The following is an 8,199-nucleotide window of genomic DNA, read 5'->3' as shown; positions in this document are numbered from 1 at the left end:
ATCTTACATACAATTCTAGTAATAATCTCAATTGTAGCCTCTTCAATTGCTGCAGGGTGGTGAATCCTCTGAACCTTGCCCATCAAAACATTTACCCACAGAAATAGCCCTTCAGTGAGCCTGTTTGTGTGTGCTTGAGTGCTAGATTGAAGTGTAAGAGTGCAGTAATTATGAGGCAGCTTGGGCTGTATGTTCGAGCCCAAGCTGCCTCATAATGCCTGGTCTTCTGAAATAATCTAATAAACTTTTAAGAGGTCCAAGTGTAAGTCTTCTAGCAGTAGGAACTGGGAACTCCTGAGAATATTTCACCTCTGCCACTGACTGGCCTTAATACTTTTTTTTGTTTGTTTTTATGGGGTTTTTTTACTCTATTTAATGGTTCTTTAAAAATACTGTGTAGCCAAATCCAAAAACATCTGTGTAAAGCAGCTCTCTACCAACATATCCCTATCTTATAGATGGAGAGAGTGAGATTCGAAGATCTGACATATACTTGGGTCTGTTAACTGTGAGGTGTTTGCCAAACACCCTAGGGTACCCATATGTGTGCTCTAGGATGGAGGGGAGGGTGCTTTAGTTATAATAGCTCTGATAGCCATTCTAATTTAAAGGACTCTCAGATCGCATGTATTCAGCATCCCATGATTCAAAACCGTGGCAGGGGCACTTTAATTAAAACTTATTCTACAAGAGTTAGTTAAAGCGCCTCCGCCACCATTTTGAAGTGTGGGGATACTGAATAGACATGTTGTGGAGATTGCTGGAGTGTGCTAATTAGTAGGGCTGTGAGAAATTTTGCTGGCCACTTCATTTCAACACTGTTTCAACTCATTTCAAGGTCAAAACAGCAAAATCGAAACAAAACAGGGTGTCGAAACAGCCTCAAAACAGAACGAGGCTAGTTGAAATGTTTTGACCATAGTGCTGGGGATGAAAAGTCAGCCCAGCCAGGCATGATCTAGTGTGGGGGATAGGAAATCAGCCCAGCTGGGCTGACTTCCCACCCCAGTGCGATCTAGTGAAACGTCAAAACAGCCTTACTGTTTCAACAACGCAAAACGGAACAGTTGTTTCGAATTGAAATGAAATTCGATAGGAAACGCTGTTCCGTCGAAACCTCAAAACGAAACAGAATGGTGCCATCTTGCACAGTCCTACTAATTAGTATGCTCCAGCAGACTTGATTGCATCTGCAGTGTGCACTAATTAGCACACATCAAAGTAAACATTGGCACATGTATAGGTGCCCCTAGACTACAAATTTTCCCATGCACGCCACTCGCCTTTATATAGCCAACATATTTGCATAGGCAAGACCAGAGGTCACTTTAGGTGCAATGTATGCATAATCAGTGGATACTTCAGGAAACTGTGACTTCACTTTGTCTGGCAGTTACTCTGTGGAGTAACTGACACAGAGCATGGGAATCATCAAGGTTAAGGGCTAAGTCACAAAAAGTAAGTAAGCCCTGTGTACCCCAGGACACAGGTAGCAAGCCAGTTTAAAACCAGTCCCAAGGTATAAGCTATGTCTAGCCTTTTCTGATCTGTTTGGCTTAACCTTATTCTTGCCTTTTCAAAGCTTCCATCAAAGTGTTTCATCATCTCCATTGTATTATCACAAGGAAATGCATTTCCTCCCAGGTACACTTTCCAAAGGAACACCTACCTAATCCCATGCTCTTTTGTGCTGTGCTGTGCTGTGCTGCTACAACCTGCTGTTTGGACAGGGAGCTTTATAACTAAACTGTAGCTTATCATTTTATCTGAGCTATAAAGCAAAATGTATTTGTCTGCTACAGTCTAGGCTTGTTACTGTAGTTGGGTTTTTTTGAGGGCTGATGCCTGGTCAAAATCCTCTACTTGTCAACTAAAAGCTATGTTAAATTCCATTTACAGTGCTACAGATCTGCAGTCGGTGTTCTGTTATACTAGCTGAGCAAATTCTGTTTCAGTTGAAGTCCAGCACAGTACATCAAGCTTAAAACTAATAATTTGGTGTTAACTGAATGTATAAGTCCTTTATTTGGTAACATTCTAGGACAGAGGTTGTCAATCAGGGATATGCGTACCCCTAGGGGTTCTTAGGTCATAGGGGTATGCATGGGCAGGCAGGAACAGAGCATGCCCTGGGGCATGGTGGCAGTGTGTCCCCTCACCATGTTCCCACAATTCACCTCTTACCCAGGGGAGGGGCATGCCAGGCACCACCGGCCCCATGGCACATCATAGTGCCTCCCTGCCCCCCACCTTCGCTAACTCTTCTGACTGGCCATGAGCCACTGACCTCAGCCAATAGCTGACAGTGAGGAGGCACCGCGACCACCCACTTCCTGCAGAGCCACAAGGGTCTCAATGGCAAGGGAGGTAAGTGTGTTTCTGTGCCCGTTCCCAGGAGCAGGGACGGGGTAGGTGAGGGCAGCAGTGCCCTCTGTGAACTGCATAGGTGCTACCCGGCCCAATGGGGGCAGGGGGAGTCGCATACGGTGGCCACCATCACTGCCCCACATTACTCTCCCATGGCCAGTCGCACATGCGGCTCTGTGGGCTGTTGACATATGGTGTACAACTGGCCAGGCATGAGGCCAGTCTGCTGGCACATGCAACCACTCATGAGAAAACAGGGGGCAGTGGGTAGTGGTGGCACCTGCCACTTGCCACACCCCTCCCCTTGCATCCGGCCAGCTGGGCAGTGCTTGTGCAGCCTGCAGAGGAGTACTGCTGCCCTCTTTTCCCGCACCCCCGACTCTGCTCCTCGGAGTGGTCAGAAATACACTCCTCCCCTTCCCCCCCTCCCCCACTTCAGAACCTCTGTGCCTCGCTGCCACTGCTTGCTTCAAGAGTGGCGTGGTGGCCATGTGCATCCCATCTCTGGGTGGGCAGCAGCCCAGAGGCAAGCTGCCCAGAGGCGGGATGCACATGGCATTGTGCCACTCCCAAAGCAGTGAGGTGCAGAGCAGAGCCCCATGCACAGATTAGGGAGGCACATGTCCCTCCTTGGCTCTCCTGCGGTGCATGCAGTGGTGGGAGCCCCCCACCCACCATGCCCCTGGATGCAGTGCTGGGCTCCCATTGTCCCATGGCCTGGCCCAGGCCCCATTTAACCCCTGTCCCTGCCCCACTCCCTCCTGCACTGTGGGGGTCTCTAACTGCCTCCCCCTGCCCTGCCCTTTCCCCCCATATGCACTTACCTGCTTGGGGGGGTGTCTGTCTGTCCCCTGCCCGCCTGGCAGCAGCAGGTACATGGCATCTTGGGGCAGTGGCAGTGGGGTGTAGAGTCCAGCCTGCAGCAGCAGCTGCCTCTGCCCCACGCATAGGTCTGAGGGGGGTATATTTCCCCCTGGGCCTCTGCCAGGGTGCAGCAACATCTGGAGCCACTTTCCCCACCCCCCTGCCCCCCCCCCAAAAAAACAAGAAAAAATCTAAAGGGGTACATGAGCTGAAACTTTGAGGCAGAAGGGGTACACTTGTTGAAAATTCCTGCTCTAGGGCCAACCAGGGCCATGTGAGTGAAGGGCAGGGCTGACCCTGCCTTGTTATTGTGTTTGCTACAGCCTGAGCAATCTCAAAGGCAGTGCAACATGGCAGCAAGTCAGAGGTGTATTTCGGCAGTTCTGTGCATGGGCTGCCAGCAATGATGACTGGGCCATCAATGTGGTGGCTGCTATGCTTGTGCCTTCCTTCCTCCTAAGGTGGTGCTTGGGGTCGCCAGTTGCCCCTATCTTAGTGAGTAGAACTAGTTCAGAAATGATGGGGTTGTCCAAACTGAATTTGGATGAAAATCTAAACATTTTTACTGAAAACTGAAATATTAATGAAACTTGCTATCCGAAGGGCTGTTTAAAAACAGAATGTCAAAACATTTTCTCACTACTTTTTCAACCAGCTTTTACAAGGCAGCCCAATAAAACCAGGTTTAAAAATTCCTGTCTCTTCAGATCTTTTTTGAAGGAATTTTTTTTTATGCCTTCCTCTCTCTGAAAGGGTTCACAGGATGGCTTCTGTCTCAGGGTAGATATGGGAAGAATACCTTGGCTGAGGGGAAGCAGTATTTTATAAGGTCCAGTAGAAGCTACTGGGACAGTGGCTTTCAAACTTTGTAGACTTGATGCACCCCTCTAACTTTTGTGAAGTAATACCCACCCCCATTTCAAAATAACACATTTAGTATGGTGCTTGAAGAAGGGCTGAGAAGGAGCAGCTGGCAGGGAAGAGTCTGCATTACAGTGAACACAAGGAGGAGGAGCACCTGAAAAGGAAGAGCTTGCACTCGTCTCCTCACTGGGGCCTGTGCTTATCGCATTTATCACCTTTTTCCCAGTGGCACCCTTCCAATGCTGTCATGACACCCCAGGGTGCCCTGGTTCCCTGGCTGAGAATCACTGTATTAAGACAATGAAACAGCAAATACAAGGGGCTTTGTATTGCTTGCTTCCTATGCCTTACATGACGGGTTTTGCAGTACAAGAGGCAACAGTTTAACAAAGCTTAGCTCTGACTATGGAGCACTTCCAGATTTGCCTATGTCATTGTCAGCACTGCTCTAGTCACCGCTCCCAACTGCCATGTAGGCAAAGCCCTTTCTGAACCATGGACTGGATGCAGCCCATGGGCCACAGCTTGGTGGCCCCTGTATGAAATGTAACTAGAACTTAAAGGAAATGGAGATTAGGAAACAGTGTCCTTGGTTTCTCCTGCAGGTGACAGCCTGCGCCCTTCAGAGGAAGCATTCCTTGGAAACTTCAATTAAATTTGCCAGGTTTTCTCTACCCTTTACAAAGTATTCTACATGGAGGAAATATTGGCCCCAAACTGATAAATAATGCAATGTTATGAAATGGCAGAGGAATCAGCTTTTCATATTGGAGTATTGACTGACAAAAAATAACCAATAGAACAACTTTAGAGGTTCAAATTGTATCTGAGAAATGTAAGCCTTCAGCATTTCAGAAGGATCAGCACATGATTAGATGAAATATAGGCATCAAGCTCTAATGCAAATGGAAAACAGTATTACGGTTGTTAACAGAAACAAGAGAGCATATGATATAAGGTTGTTTCTCCTTAAATACAGCTCTTCAAAATACCAAAGAGCTAAGTTTTTTTTATACTTAAGTTTCTTATTAAGTTTTGAAACTACATTGGGGTCATCACTTTGGAAAACTGGAGAAAGGAAGTGAAATATGAAATCAAAACCTGTATTGTTTGCTTTGAATAAACAGTAGCTGCAGGTGTTCTTTTTAATACACAAATTGATGTATATTACAAATATACATTTACATAAGTAATGAACTAATATGTAGTTTAGATCAGTGGAGTCAAAATCATCTGGTCCTGTAGGCCAGATGAATGGCATGAGATTATTCCATGAGTCAGATGAATGGCATGGGACACACCGCATGGGCCAAATCAGGCCCATGGACCCCTTCCCTCCACCCCCAGGTATCAAATTGAGCACCTGCTTCAGCTGGCCTGAGTCGAGCACCTCATGCAGTGTAGGTCATGGACCAGCTGGAGTGGGGACCATGTGCAGCACACTCTAGGCCTCAGCCAGAGCAGGTACTGGGATCTGACATGCAGGGAACCCATGCCTCCCCACTCCTGCCCTCCACATACCAGATCCAGCACCCGCTCTAGCTGATCTGAGACTGCAGTGCACACTCCAGGACCTGCACTGCACATGGCACCCAACTTAGACTGGGTGAAGCCAACACAGAGTGCAGCACAGTCCAGACCAACCAGAGTGGGCACTACAGGCACTGGATTCAGAATGAGAGGGAGGGTCTTGGACTGGCCCCATGCAGGTGCTGCATGCAGTGCAAGTCCCAGAGCAGGCTCCAGATGCAGCATATATCCTGGGCCCTGCATGCAGGGCTAGTTTAGTGCCGACCATGTGATAGTGAACTTGAGGCCCAGGGCCAGCACAGGAGGTGGACAATGTGCAAGACACATTCGATCTGTGGGCTGTATGCTTGACACCCCTGCTTTAAATGAAGAGTCCATATAGTCCTGCAACATACTATTATTGCTGCTTGCAGGATTCACTAGGAACCATAAACTATGCATGAGTCTACTGAAAGAATTAAATTGGAAATCCAGTGCATCTGCAAAATGTGACCAATATACTATTCAGTCCTATCACACTTGAGTTCCTATAATTTTATATGAACGAAGGATTTGGGCCCCAATAAAGCAAATAGCATGACAAGCTTGATGTTATGCATAGGCTTAGTAGCACTACTGAATTCTATGCAACCACTCATGTGGTTAAGTTTTGAAGTATGTTCTTCAAGGGTTTGGTACTTTTCTCCTTGGCATTAATATCCTTAATGATAGTGTGTGAATACAAAAAGAATTTTAAAAACTGTGCATGTGGGGGCAGATATAGATATAACATTAAATAGGTGTTTTTTCTTTGTGACTCACTTTTAATTGGAATGATAACTATTTGAAAGCCATTTAACATTTATTTCATGAAAGGTTAACGGGATTCATGGGGGGTTTTTTTATTTTTAAAGGAGCTGAATGCAGTACAAACTTTGCCAGAAATACAAATCGAACCTTTTATTCTTTTATCAAACAATTTCCTGCGAACCTATTAAAGAGTAAAGTGTTACGTTAATTAAACGGAGAACTTTTATAGTAAGATAAGTTTGTGTTCTGTTGCCATTTAATTTGAAATTCAATTTGTTACATAATGTCACTTTTATGCATGAGCACTGCATAAAAAAAAAAAAATGAATTGCTACTTTGAGCAAGTAATGTGCCATGTGAATATTGCTTATCAATTCATGGGCATGAAGAATTAGTTCCCTAAAATTACCTTGGTGGTTTTTGTACTATATCCTTGTTATGGAGGTACCTCCCCCTAGTGGACAAGATTTCAGTTGCATCTTCAGTCTTGTCCAAAAACTGAACATTCAGAAGGAGATGATGACAACATCAATTTTTCCTGTAATCACCTGGGCTTATGCTAGTCTACAGTTACTATGCCTAGGGCATAAATTTAAACCTTGAATCAGCAGCTTTCTCTGTCTTCCCCACTAATGAAAAGATACCAGAGTATTCTAACAAATGGTTTAAACTCTAGATAACCTCTACTATATTTTGAATGGATTGGCTTTTTGGCAGTATTGTTAACCCCTCTTTTAATCATGAGGGTCCTGATGTTAAGTGCTTCTTCCTTTATAACTTCAGCTGCTGCTATTCATTTTGAATGATTTTCAGCTTTCATTTTAAAAAAAAAAAAAAAGGCGGGGAGGGAGGAGAGAAGTCTAGTCCTGCCTAATGTGTGATGAAAAGCTTGAAAAAGGGAACCCTGAATAAATTATATTTATATTATAGCAGTAGAATATAAAAAATGTTTTGGAATATTTTATAATTTCAGGCCCTTACCTTGCATTAAGGCGCACACAGGCTTACCCATCCATGAAAACAACCTACATCAGATCGTGGATAAATTGTATCGCTGACCACTTTTTTTTTAAGCAGAGCTTCCATTGAGTACAATGGGAGTTGATTAGAAGGGGATGGCATTAAATCACCACCACACCAGATCCAGTGAGCTATAAAATCAAAAATTACCTTTCTCTCTTACCATCCTACAATTACCTTTTACAGTGCCCTGGAGAATCCCTATAAGGTATTGGGAGCCCAAGGAAGCATAGGATCAGTGCAACAGGCTTACTCGGACAGTCACAGAACCCTGCTTTAATTTATCCTTTCAAGAACCTACTATGTCCTAGACTAGTGAAGGCCTTGCTGGAGCATTCCCACACCTGTATATCTGTGATTTACAAAAAAAAAAAAAAAAAAAATGCCAATGGCCTCTTCTGGCTGATCCTCTTTAGCTGAATTAGGAATCATGATTAGAACTGGCACAGGGCATGTCTTTCATGAGATGCCCATACTTGCCCACCCCTGCATGCCAGCTCTGGTACATGGCTGATCCTTTTTTAGCTGGATTAGACTTTTCTCTCCCTCTCTGATCCTTCCATCCCTCAGCCCTCCAGCTCCCACTCACCTGCTGCTATATCTGCTATACCATCTCTGAGCTTCGGCTTTCAACTTTCCCTTGGAGGTCTACCTGTCAACAATTGCATTTAGTCAATAAGCAGTTCAGAGCTTATGAAAAAGGTCTAAAATATGGAACACTGTAGGCAGATGGCTTATTTTAGAACTGAATCCTGTCCCTATTCA

At 45.0% G+C, this 8,199-nt stretch overlaps 1 long non-coding RNA gene across 1 annotated transcript in view; it reads left to right on the top strand.

Moving 5' to 3' along the window:
• Nucleotides 1-8,199, top strand: part of LOC102368133 — a 31,683-nt gene that overhangs the window by 8,204 nt on the left and 15,280 nt on the right. The gene's annotated exons all lie outside the window — the stretch shown is intronic.

This window comes from Alligator sinensis, unplaced genomic scaffold, assembly GCF_000455745.1.
Source record: "Alligator sinensis unplaced genomic scaffold, ASM45574v1 scaffold173_1, whole genome shotgun sequence".
In the NCBI taxonomy this organism is placed as follows: Eukaryota; Metazoa; Chordata; order Crocodylia; family Alligatoridae; genus Alligator; species Alligator sinensis.
Note: the sequence above shows the minus strand (reverse complement) of the source record. Positions and strands in the feature narration are given on the sequence as shown.